This window comes from Hermetia illucens, chromosome 6, assembly GCF_905115235.1.
Source record: "Hermetia illucens chromosome 6, iHerIll2.2.curated.20191125, whole genome shotgun sequence".
Taxonomy (NCBI): Eukaryota; Metazoa; Arthropoda; class Insecta; order Diptera; family Stratiomyidae; genus Hermetia; species Hermetia illucens.
Genome location: NC_051854.1, coordinates 68,598,800 through 68,615,284, shown reverse-complemented (window position 1 = coordinate 68,615,284; position 16,485 = coordinate 68,598,800).

The window sequence follows — 16,485 nt, the reverse complement described above, 5'->3', positions numbered from 1 at the left end:
AGGATGTTGGTTTTCATTTAAATGGTGCAACCCTACCGCCTTCTCACAAATGTTCAACCAGTCTCTCCAGACATTTCAGCGAAAATGATGTTAAGCCGATTTGCCTGAAATTTTTGGAGTTGAATAGTCATCCGGGCTGCGGTGTGAAGACTTCCTTCACCTTCTGCAAAGAGGAAGGCATGTAGCCCAGTGCAAGACATCCTCGAAAAATGTTTCTTAGAAGTTACCCTACGTGCTCTATATCCTCCTTTAGCATCGCTGGGTAGACGCCATCCATACCATACATGCTTTGACGTCTTCAAATGATAGTATAGCAGTGCTCGCCTTTTCATTGGTAACAACCGTTCCCACAGTATCCCAATTCCCCTTTTAACACCTTCGTGAAGAAAAAACCGGCAATTCACTTCTTCCTACTTCTGAGATCTGTTCTCCCGGGTGGTGTACTTCCAAGAGGATCAGTATACACTCTACTCTGGAGTTCGTGACAGTAGTATCCAGTTTTGTAAGCGTCCGACTTGGCCGACTTATCCTTATTAAGGACTCTGAGCAGCCTAGAAGTCTCCCTTTCACCCTCCAGTTCCATAAAGTATGCTCTAAAAGAGTCTCGTTTCGAATGTTTGATGGGCCTCTTATATTCACGCTGTGAGTTGCGGAAGTTTAGCCAGTCTTCATCTTTATTGCTTTTGTAAGCACGATTTAAAAGTCGTCTGGTTGATTTCCTGAGTCTCTGCAGTTCTCCATTCCACCATGGAACCGTTTCACCACGTTAGCCTCAGGAAATAGGACAAGTCTCTTCAAAGCATTCTAAAAATGTGCGATTCAGAGTTTTCAATTGATCTTCTACCGCCCAAGGAGTCCTCACTCGTCTAGAGAGCTTAACTTTCTCGCCAAGAAGTTCATTGAACTTCATCCAATCCATTTTCCTAGGATTACGTCTTTGTATTACAGGCTATATGCTGGGCGTTTGCATCGCAACCTGTTAGGAATTCAAGGCCACTTGATTCTGCATACACTACCAAATCCCTCAGTTCTTGCGTCAGCGGAGGATACAAAAACATGGGGTAAGTAAGCACCTCTTACTTAATAACCTACCTAACCTAAACAACCTATTATGGTAAGTTAACCACAACAAGGTCCTCGGAACAGAATTGCCTCAGCATGGTTGCCTCTAACAATTTTGACATCAGAACGCATGCCCTTGCTTTCGAGGATCTTTCATCCAAGAAGATCCTAGTCCCCTTAACTAATCCAATGCCAGAGATTCTGTTAAAACGAACCCATGGCTCTCGAACCAGAATTATATAGAACCGTCCTGCAAATTTGCCAGTTTTGCCGCCAGTAGATAGGAAAAAGCTTGTTTGTAGCCATAAATGCAGTCTAATATGAAAACTGCCGCTAACTGAAAAGTCTGCTGCGTTCATTGTGGATCTCACCGGGGTTACGGGATTGTCTTCACCTTTCACCGAAAGTTCTGCTTTCTTTCTTCCGATTTCTCTGGATATCGCCACACTTGGTGGTGTAGCAACGTCCATATCCTCATTCCCAAGAAACTTCGCCTTCTTTGGCAGTGCCTTCCGTTGTCTTCGGCTAGAAGCCTTCTCAAGTTCACGGGGTCCACACTGCATGGATCTGTTTTCACATACCGGCATTAGACCAGTTGCGCCCATATTACCAGCTTCCCTTTCTTCCGTTTTTCCGGGTACAGACGGAGGAGAAGGTTCTGACAGGCAAACCTGTAGTCCCTTCTCCTTTGCGGCTAAAGTTCCCTTCTGCCGAGCCTTCCTCTCCTGTATTTTAGAAGAGTTAGGCAATAGTGTGCCGACAGGTCGGCCGTAGTCAGATTTCTAGTTCCTCTCATTAAGGGATTTGCTGTACTATCCTTTTTTGGCTGACCGCACCGTAGACACCGGGTTTAGGTTTTCCACTGAAGTGGAGAGATCCACAGATTTCTCCATGGGAGAACATGAATTTGGTGAAATCCGTGCCTCGGCGACAAACTGATTTCTCAAAGTCCCGGGTTGTTTCGAAGTTTGTGACTTCTTACCACTTGGAGAGATATAATCCTTTGTTTCCATCTTCATGTATTTTTGGATATCCTTAGTGTAGTGGTAGTTTACTACAAGCTCCCCCACCACAACAAGGTGGTGTTCGAGGGGGAGGTTTCGCATCGGGGTAATGTTTTAAACGTTACGTTTTTTGCATTTTTTCATTGAATATTGTGTGAATATTTGAGGCGAATCGGAACAAAACTAGGAAAGGTACAGCAGTTTCAGCAACCACGTCTCATTCATTACTCAATGGGGACTCGTGGTTTGAATGGCAAAACGCTACAGCTGCTAATGCATTAGATTCGTTCAAATATACGTAAATTGCCCTTTTCACCATCAAGCCTATCTATGTTATGAAGCTCTGAGCGAAGATGCTCTCTTGGATAGATGTGTCGGAGGTTTTACGCGGAACCACAATCAGAGATCGAACCAACTTATTTGGAAAATGTTACCAAGGCACTTGAGTGGAACCTCTGTCATCGTTGAGATTGCAAGTTATGTGACGGCCTATGTATTCAATGACGCATTTTGCTTTACTAGCTTCATGCATGGCGAGTAGGGCCAAGAGCTGAAAAATTGACTAAAGAAGGTTTCTTTGTAGAACAAGGGCACTTTTTCTAAGAACATAAGATTTCAAGTTTTCAAAGCTGTTGCCCCCATAACTCCAAAATTACTATACCGATTTCTTCCAAATTTTGAATATTATTTTTTTTACATAATTTACGAGGTAACGGTGGCGAGTTTTTTCAAATTTATTAAAAATTTTTTTATTTTGCAATAATAAGCTAATCGATCTTTTTCCCCAAAAACCGCATTTTTCGCTTCAAAGTGTTTGCGAAAAGTGAAAAAATTAAATTTCGAAAAACCGAAGAACTTTAATTTTTTGATTACGGATGGTCCAGAATCGAGTTATTTGGCGTATCGCAATTCCGCTTTTTTCGGATAGCTGAGTAGTTACGGCGCATGGCTGTTGTACGGAAAGTCGCGGTTCAAATCTCACTGGTGGCAGTGGGATTTGTATGGTGATTTGACGTCGGATATCAGTCGACTCAGTTGTAAATGAGGTACTCATTCACAGCTGAGTCAATGTAATAATCTCGGGCGAGCGCAATATTGACCACATTGTCTCCTATTGGGTACTGTAATCCTATAGTGTACTGTTAGTGCGCTAACACACTTCATGGCCCTGATCCAATTGGACTGTTGGCTTCGAGGGTTCGTTCTACTGCCTTGTTGAAGGTATCCTTCTCCGACTGTGCAGTCTCCTCTGTAGGGGCATGAACGTTAATGAGGCTTATATTTCTACATTTGCCTCGCAAACGCGCAAGCCGACAACAGCAGGTTTAAGTTTTTGGCTGACTAATAAACCTACTCCGAGCACAACGTTTATTGAATGACCGCCATAACATATGGTGTAGCGACTCTTCTCCAAGAAACCGGCCACTGTCCAACGCATCTCCTGTAACGCTGTTATATCAGCCCTATATTGGGACAGGGTATCGGCTAGCTGCTCGTCAGCTTTATCTCTGTACAGGGAGCACACGTCCCATGAAAAAATGCGCAAATCATTATTCTTTTGTCGTTGCCAGGTTCGTCGTTGTGCTATCCGTCCAGTCCGAAGCTCCTGTTGTGGCTTCCTAACTTCGGTTTTTCACGTAGAGCTGTCAGCCCCACCCAGTTGGTCCAATTCGTCCCATTTTTAGGCGCGGGAGACTCACCTTCATCCTTCTCCGTCTGCAGCTTTTCGTTAAGAAAGAGCTCCCAGGTTTTACGTTCCATCGTGGGTACCAATCCACGTCCTCGGACCTACACTACCCTTTGACCATCAGTACATCGCGTTCGAAATAGTTGTGACTACTAGCTGGCGTGCGCTGGGGGACGCTTCGAGGGGTGGTAATGTTGAAGTTGACCCTGTCGTAAATTTAGTGAATTGCAGGTTATCTAAAACCCACTATTCCTGGAAGGTCGCCTAGTGAATCGCCTTACAGCTACATGTGCACGATAGTGGGGGAAAACGGCAAACCTCTAGCAAAGTAGTGGAGGTTTCTGAAACGAATTGCCGAGAACCAACAACGATGGCATGTAGATAGATTTGTTACGCTAGAGGTCTGAAAACCATAAATACATAGTATTTCGTGCGATTGCTGAAACTAAAACTGTATGAAATGAATGGGGCCGAAGTTATTAAGTAACTTAAAGAAGTCAGACGTCTATAAAAATAAAATCGATCTCATGGCTCAAAATTTTGCAGAAATGGTGTTATATCTTTAATATATTTCATGTTGAATATTTTCAATCGAGTCGACCCTGCTTATGAGCGGAACAAAGGCTGAAGAAAAAGATAAAAATGTTGAATGTTTTCATTAAAAAGCGTAGCCCTCTTGCAACACAATACTTAGAAAATGAAAATCAAAACAGAATATCTGTAAACAATTTATAGCTAATTTTTTCCACTCCCTCCAATGTAGTAAAAAATACATTATTCATACATCCTCAACCAAGTGTCTTCACCATAGTCCATAATTCTTAACATCCCCTCAACAAAATATGTCACTTGTGGCCAAGAAGCTTTTCCTTCACTGAATTCATCATACTCAACCTGGTATCGAATCCAAAAAGAAGAGTTTGGGTGAAAGGAGAACTCATAACTCAATGCTAGAACAGAGCAATTTTATCGCAACTCGGGGTTTTGTAGTCCGATGTATACCGAACAATTATAAAGATATTTAAGGGAGCTTTATTTAAAGTTCGATCTAAACGTATCGAATATCACCAACCACTAGACTTTCTTGAAGGGGTAAACTCTGTACATGGCTATCAGAATTACAATGGAAGATTGAAAAATCTGAAGAATTTAGTTCCCTATCAATTTCGGTTCTGGAACATGTGAACCATTCCTATCACTCAATCTCAGTGTTTAATAAAGAAAAACAATCAACCACTTGAGTATTACCCACAATTCACTGAAAGTTCTGGAACGTAGACAACCTTATTCACTCACCTTGAGTCCCATATTGTGCATCGCGTCCCCAATTTATAGTATATCCAGCCACAAGCTATAAATCATTTTCGTCCTAGATTAGCATCGGCAGGAAAATTATTTGCATTTTAATTTGTAAAAAGAGAACTTTATCTGAGCTAAACACCACTCGCTGACTTCTACGCTCCTTGCATAGTATCTTAGCTCTCCCGATTGTTTTCTTATGATCCGACCTAATAAGGAGCAATCTAGCTTTTTTCTTTGCAGGAGTAATGAATTTTAATGATAAAGGACTTAATAAATTTTCAAGTTAATTAAGTTCTATTTCAAGAAAATGGATGTTTTTCAATTCTGATTTATATTTTCCTATGGGGAGGACGGAATGCACAGTTCCACATAATTTCATGGTTCATTTAAAGATATTTGCTTGAAAAATTATTTTGCAACAATTGCAATTTCATTAAAAATGAACCGAACACTGGTACTGGTTTTCAGTTCGAAAAATTAAGGAATAAATTATTTGTTTCTTATCATCAAATAGACCTTCCTTCTTAAAACTTTCCGTTTGTCCAGAAGTTATAAAAGCATATCTAGAATTTAATTTATTACCATGTATCCTACTTACGCGTTTAACCACCATGTTAAAAGCAGAAATTAATTCAAATCAACCAGCGGGGGCTGCCATTATGTTAGCTTTAGATAATCAGGCCCTTGATTTACCGCCGAATTTACCTTGAGCATACAATCAGGTCATAGAAATAAATGGTTATCATCACACAATAACCTCAATACATGTAATTCACATTATGAGCCATTTGATTAATTTTCTAACTCAAATAAACTCTGGAGAAAACCCACTCATTCATTGCAATGATAACTGCACTGATGCTATTCGAATGCATCATTTTTATCAATTATTGTAATTACCTGCAGAATAAAAGTGCATTCTCTATAACGTTAAAGGTAGGTAGTTAAAATGATTGTGCTCCAATTCAAATCATTTTTCTCTTTTATTAACCATGAATGTAGGATACCTAGACTGCATTCAGTGCGTAATTCTATCTGCAACTCCACGGAATGGTCACTGCGTGCTTTATTATTAAACAATAGAGGGAGGAGTACCTTCCTTACCGAAAAACAGAAGAGCAACTAACGTGGCTCTCCATATTGAAGGTTTCCACGAACGCTGACAAGCAACCCGCCCCCCTCCCCCCCCCGGGGAAAACAAGATTATCGGAAACCCAGAACGCACCCTCGGATTCCACTGATAAAGTGGCAACAGAAACTGAAAAATTCTTCTGTATCCTGAAATATAGGGCCGGATACAGTGCGAGAACTACTCCGCGAGACTTCTCGAATCAACATCCTTCGACTACAAAAGAAGAAATAGCCGGAAGCGAGGTCACCAACTATGGAGCCTCCACGGGACTCATTATCGGTAAGGGGAGAGGAAGCCTCACTATCGCGCTAACTGCGTCACAGATTATACACTTAAGCATTCAAACCAAATCAATAAAGAAATTTGTTTACTTAAGACGCAATTCTTCAAAGTACGGTACATGATCATCATATCCAGACGCCACAGAAAATCAATGCCATTAAAGGAGTATTCTATCTACGACTGGAGATTACATTTGATCGTTTTCCCTCTAACTTCATCGACATTTTATACAAGTTAGGTTAGGTTGCGATATGAAAGGGATTCAACACTTGCTACAGTGCTACCTTTAGTCTCCCCCTCGGACACCACCTTTCCGTGGTGGGGGAGCCTGTAGTAGTTTACTACACTAAGGGTGGCCAAAATATGAATATGGAAACGAAGGATTTAAACTCTCCAAGTGGTAAGAAGTCACAGACTTCGAATCCACCCGCGACCATGAGCAATCTAGTCGCGGCCGAGTCGCGGACTTTGGAGGCCTCACTACATTCATACCCTCCTATAGATAAATCTATAGAAGTCATGCTTTCCGACTCAGTGGAGAGCTTGTATTTAGTACCTACGGCGAAGTTAGCCAAAAAGGAAAGTACGGAAACTCTCAATTTGGGAGTTCGCGGTACTACAGCCCAAATCTACCCGCAAACGGAAGAGGAAGGCCCGGCAAAAGGTAACTTCGGCCACTAAGGAAGGGGGACTGCAGCTTAGATCCTGCCTGTCAGAACCTTCTCCTTCACTCTCACCGGGAAGAGCGGAAGAAAGGGAAACTGGTGATGTAGACGTTACTGGTTTAACGCCGGTATGTGGAAATGGATCCAAGCCGCCGGACACCGTGAACCTGGAACGGCCCCAATCTGGCGGCAGGAGAGAGCACTGCGAAGGAAGATGAAGCACCTCGGGAATGAGGACATGCACGTGGCTGTACCACTAGGCGCGGCAATGTCCAGAGAAATTGGACGCAAGGAAGCGAAATCGCGGAAGGTGGAGGTAAACTGGAAACCCCGGTAAGATCCACCCTAGACGCACGAGACTTTTCTGTCAGCGGTAATGCGAGCAAGAAGCGTAACACATCTGCGGTGGCCAACATTTTATTGTGCTCCGCACCGGGCTTACATCCACGCGTTTCGCGGGCATTAAGACCGGTGTGCCCGGAGGTGATCAAATCAGCGAGAGAGATCTCAATGAAGCTGGACCCTCAGATATGAGTGCGGGCACGAAGGCGGGAAGGAAGAGGACATATGCGCAAGGGACCATTTACCGTCCTCCGGGAATAACTGTGGAAAAAAATGCTGGAGCATGATTTAACAATCAAGGTGGGCTGGGCGTTGGGCTTCTCCATTTGGAGTGCACTGACAAGGCTGCCTTAAAGTGGCTCCAGCAGGCAATCCCGACTTTGAGTTCCGGCGGTCGGCCCAAGTTCACTATTGTGAACACTGAGCTACGCAGTACAAAACATGTCGGATGGGGGGGGCCTCGAAGGAAGGCAAAGGACTTAATCCGCATGCTGGGTGAACAGAACCCGGGCGTGGACTTTGGACAGTGGAATGTAAAGTTCATGAATGCCAGGAAGGACAAACCTACAAACGTGGAGAGTTTCAACTTGATAATCGAACTGCACCAAAAGAGTCTGAATGTGCTCAGGGGAAGTCACCATATGGTGCTCCAATTACTCCTACATAAACTGAAATTCCATAATATCAGGAAACTGTAGAGCATCATCTCTATTTTCAGTGCGAAGGACAATGATGGTCTTCGACTCACACAATATAGAGCAAATTGCAGCATCTTCAGTGCGCTCTCCCACAATGGAGCTGCGCCCGGAGGATAGGGCATACAGGGGCGGAACCTCCGTATGGGGGTTCGCACGGGTGAAGGGTCTACAGAGTGAATGCTACCTACTAGTAACTTCTCCTACACCTTGCAACGAACCGGTGGAAAAAAGGGAAGCCAGAGACGTGAACGGAACTGACTTGATGCCAGTTTGAGTGATCGAATCTATACAAACCGGACACCGCAAACCAATCAAGGTGCTAAGTGGAAAACAGACGAATGCTCTGCGGGATGAGATGGGAGATTTTTCATGGATGGGGACATGGGAACTGCAGTACCTCCAAGTGCGGCTTTTCTCAGAGAAATCAAACACAATAGGATCGATTCTCTGGCGGCACGGCGTGGGAGAAACCCTGTCATACGCGGACTGCCGCATACGCTTCTAATCGTTTTCCATAACACATTAGATTAAGTTTATGTCGAAAAACATAAAGATTGGTCAGATCAACCTCCAGCATGCCAAAGCTTCCTCCTATCTATTGGCAGCGAGGCTGACAAAGCAGCAGGACCTACATCTTTCTGGTGCAAGAGCTGTGGGTTAGTTTTAACAGAATCTGTGGTATTGGATCAGTAAAGGGAGCTAGGATCTTCTACGATTAAAGATCGATAAGACCGAGAGCTTGTGCCCTGAGGTGAAGACCGTTAGAGGCAATCATGCTGAGACAGTTCTGTTCCCAGGACTTAGTTACGGTTGTCATACAATACCAAATAAATGGCGAGAGGACAAACATCATAATTACCTCCGCCTATTTACCCTATGATTCTTTGTTTCCTCCACCGACGCAATAGCTTAGGGATCTGGTGGCGTATGCAGAATCAAGTGGTCTCGATCTCTTAATAGGCTGCGATGTGAATGCTCAACATATTTGTTGGGGCAGCAGCAAATGCAATCCAAGAGGACAGAAGCTATTTGATTTCATCACTTCAGCTGGTTTTATGATTGCAAACGTATGGTGCGCCCCTACATTCGTGGGACCGAGAAGAAGCGACCTAATAATCTGTACCTCAAAACTGTTAGAGTTGATTACACACTGGCGAGTGCTAGACGAGGTCTCACTGTCAGATCACCGATACCTAGAATTCAATCTGACTATTGCGGGCGAACAGTTTGCAGTACAAAGACGGAACCATAGGAAAACGGATTGAACAAATTTCAATGAACTTCTTGGCAATAAAGTACAGTTCTCTAGGCTGCTGCTCGACACACCGAATTTTTCCTGCCAGAACCGAACACGCGTACCGCAAAGTCTATCCTGTCGAAAGGCAGGAGGACTTGCAGGTGTATTGTGGGCATTCTGACAGGCTATAATTCACTAGCTGGGCAAATGTTCAGAATAGGAATTACTCAAGATGATACGTGTCGCTCCTGTAAAGAGGAAGCGGAATCCACGGCGCATTTCCTATATGATTGTCCCGCCTATGGACTCATCAGGCATCAGATCTTTGGTGCGAATGTTCTCCAGTTGCGGCGACTAACAGCACATCCACTAACGGAAATCCTACGATACGTTAACGAATCCGGAATATTCCGTTAAACGGGGGTGACGAGTACAACTGGCCAACACGTCCTGAGTGCTCAGAAGCTGTAGTTTCTCCCCTACCACACACACACACATGCAACCTCTAGTTCCACCATTGTGGAGTCTGACCCATGAAGGACAAGTCTCTCAAACTTCTCATTATTTTAGCGCCCTAGCATCCACATCGGAAATCTCTCGTTCAGTCGGCCAACAACAATTGGTACCAGCCCCATTCAAATTGGCTTGATATTTCATTATTAGAATATTTAACGCTGATAATGCAGCCAATAAAATAACATATATCTCCACTTAAAATATATTCATTCTTTTTCCGAGAGGCCAGGCGAATTTCATAACAAATTTCATTCAATCGATCCTCCATCACTGACTCATTAATGAATTATGTATGTAAACCCGAAAATTAAAAAAAAATCATTTATCTACTATTCTTTTCTTTTGGTGATTATGATTTAGTATGTCTTCTGGAAGCAAATCTGGAAACTATTATACATTACGATTATACAACTGGTATGTATCCCAAAGCAACACCTAAACCAAGGTAAGCGACCATAAGATGGTAATTCGTTTCGATGCCGATGTCAGCGCCTCTCTTGTTATAGACATCCCGAAACAACTCCCAAATCTACCGTTGATCGCAAAGTTATCGAGCATACGGCGTCGGTCAGTTTAAATCCAAACCTTATGGCAGGCTCTCTGCTCGAGCAGTGCACCACCAATGACGAGGCGGTGGAAGTTGCAGAAACCCATGAGCCTCCCACCATTACCGTTGCGGTCATCAAGAACGTGTTTCCTCCTCACATGTCCGAGCAAGGTCTTGTCTGACCCCACCTTGGCATTCAGGTCACCCATCACGATAACTATGTCACCTTTAGGAGGCTTCCCCTCAACCGCGTTTAATTGCACATAGAAAGCTTTCTTCCCCACTATATCAGAAGTCTCCGTTGGTGACTAGCATTGTACGATTGTGGTGCCCGTTAACCTTGATCGAAAGCTAGCAGTTAGAAGTTTGTCAAGAATACATGCCTTACAGTAGCCGTCAAAAACAACCCGACACCGGATTCGCGTCTGCTACCACTCGGTTTTCTCGGTCTTAGTTTGTTCCTAATCTCCCGACCCTTCACTAAATCAATTATATGATCACAGTTGATAAACTGTGACAAGCTCGAATGCTGGCTATGCAGCACTCACCCTAGAGTGGGTTGACCTAGAAACACGTGGCTCAGAAGAGCGTAGCAGGTGTGGAAGCTTCTTGAAAAAATCTGGAAGAAGCTCGAGTTTCAACGGACCCTCCAATACATATTGGAGCATACAAAAAAATGCCTACCACAAGGTAGATCTAAATTTACTTTCTGAATTTCTCGAAGTGATGTAGCCCGCGACGTACTTAAACCTCACAATTAAGATGACCGGTACATGTCGGGACACACTGGCAGCCTCCGGAGCCATCGACAACTCTCTGTCGGCGTCGACGGGGTGATGTGAGCGTAGCTCTGCCAAGGTAGCGACGTGTATCAGGAGCCAGCCCTTTCGGTACCCTGGTCGGGAAGTGTGCATTGAACCGGTGTTAGTAGACCGCGTTGCCCCGAGCGAGCGCTGATCCATCCGTGAAATCCGGGATCAGCTAAGCGTAGGTCAGGCGTCAGAGAACTGGGGTAGGGGTTGTGTCCCCGAGGGTATACCCGTTCCTGACTATTGCGGCCCGCTCCCTTGCACACGATGCGCTGGTTACTTTTTCATGGAGAATATTCATAAACTTATAAAAAAAAACGACGAAACAACAGACAAGAAGGAAGAGCTGAGTGCGTTTAGACGGAGCACAAAAATGCGTCGTTCACTGCAGCGATCAGCGAAAGAGGCAACGAGGGCTGACATACCCGATGTGACACCGGGGCGCGCAAATAAACAGAAAGCCTCATCAAGTGGCGCGTAGCCGAATGGAGCAGAGGTGTCTTCGATTCGGAAAGCAAGGAGTGGTGGAGTTCTCGTCGAACTGGGCCCAAAGACAACCAACAAGAGCACGTTCTGCGAAGCGGTCAAGGGGCCATTGGGGGAGAAGGCTCTTGTATCCAGCCTAGAACCCATGTGCTCTCTAGAAATACAGGATCTTGACTGTCTCACAGAAAAGGTCCTCACCAAGTGCTACAGGTGTCTCGACTATGGACACACGTCAGCAGCTTGCAAGGGTCCGGACAGGAGGACAGCATGCCGGAGGTGCGGCCAAGTGGGTCATCAAGCGAAGACTTGCAAGGAAAGCAAGTGTTGTGTTCTCTGCACGGATCGTGGCGCGTCTGGTGAAAGCGTCGCACACACTGCGGGCTCGGGACGGTGTCCGATCTTCAGGGCGGAATTGGAGAGGGCTAGGGTGCGAACATGCACCGTAGTGCAACCGCTCACCAATTACTAGCACAGTTCGCTGCGGAAGTAAATGCTGATCTAGTGCTGATTAGCGAGCAATACCGAAACAAGGACACCCATCCTCATGGTATCTCGACTTATCGGGCACCGCTGCCATCTGGGTTCGGGACAACGTTCGACTTCGTCTTCTTGCCGAAGGCCGGGGGGACGGGTTTGTCTGGATCCGGTGTTTAGGGATAACGTTTTTTAGCGTTTACCTGATGCCGAATAAGACGATGCCGGACTTTCGGCGCCGGCTTGATGCTCTGGAGGACGCCGTTTCGAGCACGGAGGGACGAATCCTGGTTGGCGGTGATTTTAATGCCAGGGCTCTTGAATGGGGCATGCCTCAGTCAGACTCCAGAGGGAAACAGATTCTGGAAATGGCGGCGAAAACCGGGCTCGCAGTTTTAAACACCGGATCCACGCCAACGTTTCGGCGCCCAGGTTGTGAAGGAAGCATTCCTGACATCACTTTTGCGTCGGAATCTCTGGCATCATCGGTGGACGGGTGGCGAGTCCTAGAAGACTTCTCGGCAAGTGATCATCAGTACATTGCGTTCGAAGTGTTTGACGCTACTTGCCGGCGAGAACCAACACGACGTTTCGCCTGCGTGGTGAACATCGGAAAGTTCGTCGAGGCTCTTGGAGCAGGTAGGGCCGCGCTGAGGGCACTCCAGGAGGTGGTAGTGTCGCAACTAACACCGTCGTAAATTCAGTGATGAATCTGACGGCGTGTGAGGCTTCCATGCCCCGGAGAGGCCCCAGGCGCGACAAGCCTTCTATGTACTGGTGGACGGCAGAAATTGCCGACCTACGGAAGGAGTGTCATAAGCTCCGCCGTTTGGCACAACGTTTGTACGCCAACGAGGAGGCATGTGTCATAAAGGCACAATATAGTTGAACAAAAAGGAGACTCCGCAGCGCTATAAATAAAAGCAAAGCTCGCAGCTGGCAGAACCTCTAATGAGGTGAATGAGGACCCGTGGGGACTTGGCTATAAGCTTGTCACTCGGAAAATCGGGGCTCTGCGAAGCCCTGCATACTGAGCACCGACCGGATGGACCGCATTATGCGGGCATTGTTCCCCAGACACCCTGTACGGGTTGATGAGAGAGCTCGAAGAAGCGGTTCTCACTATGAAAAACAGGAAGGCGCCAGGTCCTGATGGCATCCCGGTGGAAGTTTACAAACTGGTGTTCCGCCAACGGCCAGAATTGCTGCTTGAAGCGTTCATCGCGTGCTTGAAGGACATTTTTCCTTGTTGCTGGAAAGTGGCCAGACTCGCGTTGATCAGTAAGGGTAAAGGAGACCCGGAGCTCCCGTCGGTCGGAAAAGTGCTCAAGAACCTCATCAGGGGTAGACTCGCTGAAGCGATCCGTGCTGCCTGGGACTTATCCGCGAGGGAGTTCGGGTTTAGAACAGGGAAATCTACAGTGGATGCTGTTATGGAGGTCGTAGATGCGTTTAATCGAGCCGGGGCACACAGCCGCGATCTCGACGGATAGTGCTCCTCATAACGCTTGATGTCAGAAATGCCTTCAATTCCGTAAGATGGACAGATATGCTAGGCACACTAGAGAACTCCTTTTACGTGCCAAGCTATCTCTTGCGGATATTGAGGGATTATCTGAAAGGCCGCTCCCTGCTCTATGAGACGCTAGAGGGCCAGAGGAGGATGGAAATCACGTTGGGAGTAGCACAGGGATCCATCCTAGGGCCGGACCTCTGGAACGCTTCTTTTGATAGTCTACTGAGACTCGATATGCCCGAAGAGTTGCGCCTGGTCGTTATGCAGACGACATTGCGGTACTTGTTGCCGGACGCACTGTTGACCAGGCGCAAAGAAGACTTAGCATATTGATGTGACGGCTAAGCGGATGGATGACTGCTCACGGTTTCAACCTTGCGCTGGAAAAAACCGAAGTAGTCATCCTGACCAGAAGGAGGATCCCGACCCTGCGTCCCATATCGATCGGCGAGTTGACTATAGAGTCAAACCAGCGATTAAATACCTTGGTTTAATGCTCGACTCGAAGATGAGCTTCTTCGAGCAAATCAAAGCAGCAGCGGACAGGGCTGCAGCTGGAGTCACGGCCTTGAGTCGGCTAATGGCGAATATCGGGGGCCCTATATCAACTAGGAGACGTCTCCCCATGGGAGCAACGCAGTCCGTTCTTCTCTATAGTGCGGAGGTATGGGCTGATGCCCTTGACAAGGAGGCGCATCGTAAATGCCTTGCTCAAGTGCAGAGACGGGGAGCTTTGCGAGTGGCGTCTGCTTATCGCACCGTCTCCGAACCGGCTGTGATGGTGATTGCGGGAGTGATCCCCATTGCCCTCCTTGCCAAGGAGCGCAAAGCTATCTATCGCCGTAAGGGCGAAAACATAAGAGAAGTGGTTGCCCGTGAAGAACGTCAACGCATCCTTAGCGTGTGGCAACTTTCTTGGCAAAATGAGCCAAGGCGCAAATGGACTGCGCGGCTCATCGACAAAGTAGACCCATGGTTGAACAGAACGCACGGTGAGATTGATTACTTCCTTACCCCACTTCTAAGTGGGCATAGAGGTTTTCAGTCTTACCTGCACAGGATTGGGAAGGCGCGATCTCCTGATTGTGTGTTCTGCAATGGAGTGGCGGATGACGCTGAACACACCTTTTCCTCTTGCCGGAGGTGGAACGGCCTCCGCCAGCAGCTTTATGCAGACGCAGGGGAGCTGTCTCCAGACAAAGTGTCAGAGAGATGCTGGCAGCTGGAATCGTATTGCGCATTATATTCGGGCTCTTCTTACTATGAAGAAGATTGAACTCGACCGGCGGAGGGATCGGACCGTAAGGGGTTCCCTTAACTAACAACAACTCCATTCCTCCCCTCCCCTCCCGTTGGTGAAAGGAATTCCCTGACTTGAAGGCTCCCAAAGCCGGGAGAGCGGGAGGCTAGCCCGAAGTAATGCGTCAAACGGTTCTAGGCTAGTTTTCTGATGACAGGGAGGTGTTTAGTTGGTAGTCCGCCAGCGTGCTGTTGCGGGAGTCCAACAATCTGTGCGCAAACACATTCACCTATCCTACTCCCAAAAAAAAAAGATGTCCTTAACGGATTGCACTCCCCAAAACGTCACACTCTTATACACACTGAAACCTTAAATCTCGTACTATAGAACTTCCAAACTACGTAATGGGTTAACTCTTCTTCTCAGACACTTCGTAGTCCTGAACAATTGTTTGAGTGGATAATAAAAGACCTAACATGCATTTAGATCATAGTCATGAGGCCATTTGACCACTTCGCTGCTAATCCAAGGGTGAGAAGGTGTCGACTGGCCTAAGCAGAGCTTGCCCCCTCCCGCACTTCGGGTGGACCTATAAGATATTTTGTTAGGTAGGAGTAGGGAAGAAAATGTCAAAAGAAACAAATACATACACAAATAGACTTTCAATAGTGCAAAAACAACCCCAAAACACATAAATAAAAATGATCGACTCCCATTAAATCGCTTTTCCTGTCAAATTATCTTTCAAACATCCCCTGAAATTCGGATGGCAACACAATATAGATGCAATCCAATTGAATTCTATGATACACGAAAAATTTATAGCACCGTTATCAACCCCATCAAGTTGCAATAACGTTCAATTTTACTACACCATAAACAACTTTTTCCGGGAAGAAAAATTGCATATTGTTTCTGAGGTGAAAGGTTAAAATTTTGTATGCAAATAAAAATCTCACCATGCTTGAAATAGAACCAGAACAATCCTGAGAAAAGAATTTATTCAAAATCTGAGCCTAAATCAAGATAATTTGATGCATCTGCGGTTTCCAAAATATAAGGGAATCATCCTAAAAAAAGCTTTGGCCATATGAAAGACAACTTCTCCGCTTCTTGTGATAACATAAGCGTTTGTATAAATAAATAAGACATTATCCATTCCCACAACGACCCTTTATGGCCATTAAAACCATTCATTGCCTGGGATTTTATGCAAAGTTGTAAAACTATTACCGCTCACATAGTACTTGGAGCCGAGGGACCTTTTGGCAAGCTACTAAAGACGTGCATGCAATCCTGTTTGGAATTCAAAAGCCCGCTTTTGCTACTTGTAAGGTTCATGTAATTCTGGATGGTGCTTTCCTGGGAAAATGGTAATTACACTATTGATAAATGGCTTAGAGGTTGTCTGACATGTTTGGAATAAGTTATCGTAAGGATATGCATAGATCTCAGAAACATAAAGGGATGTTGCTAATGAAGACAA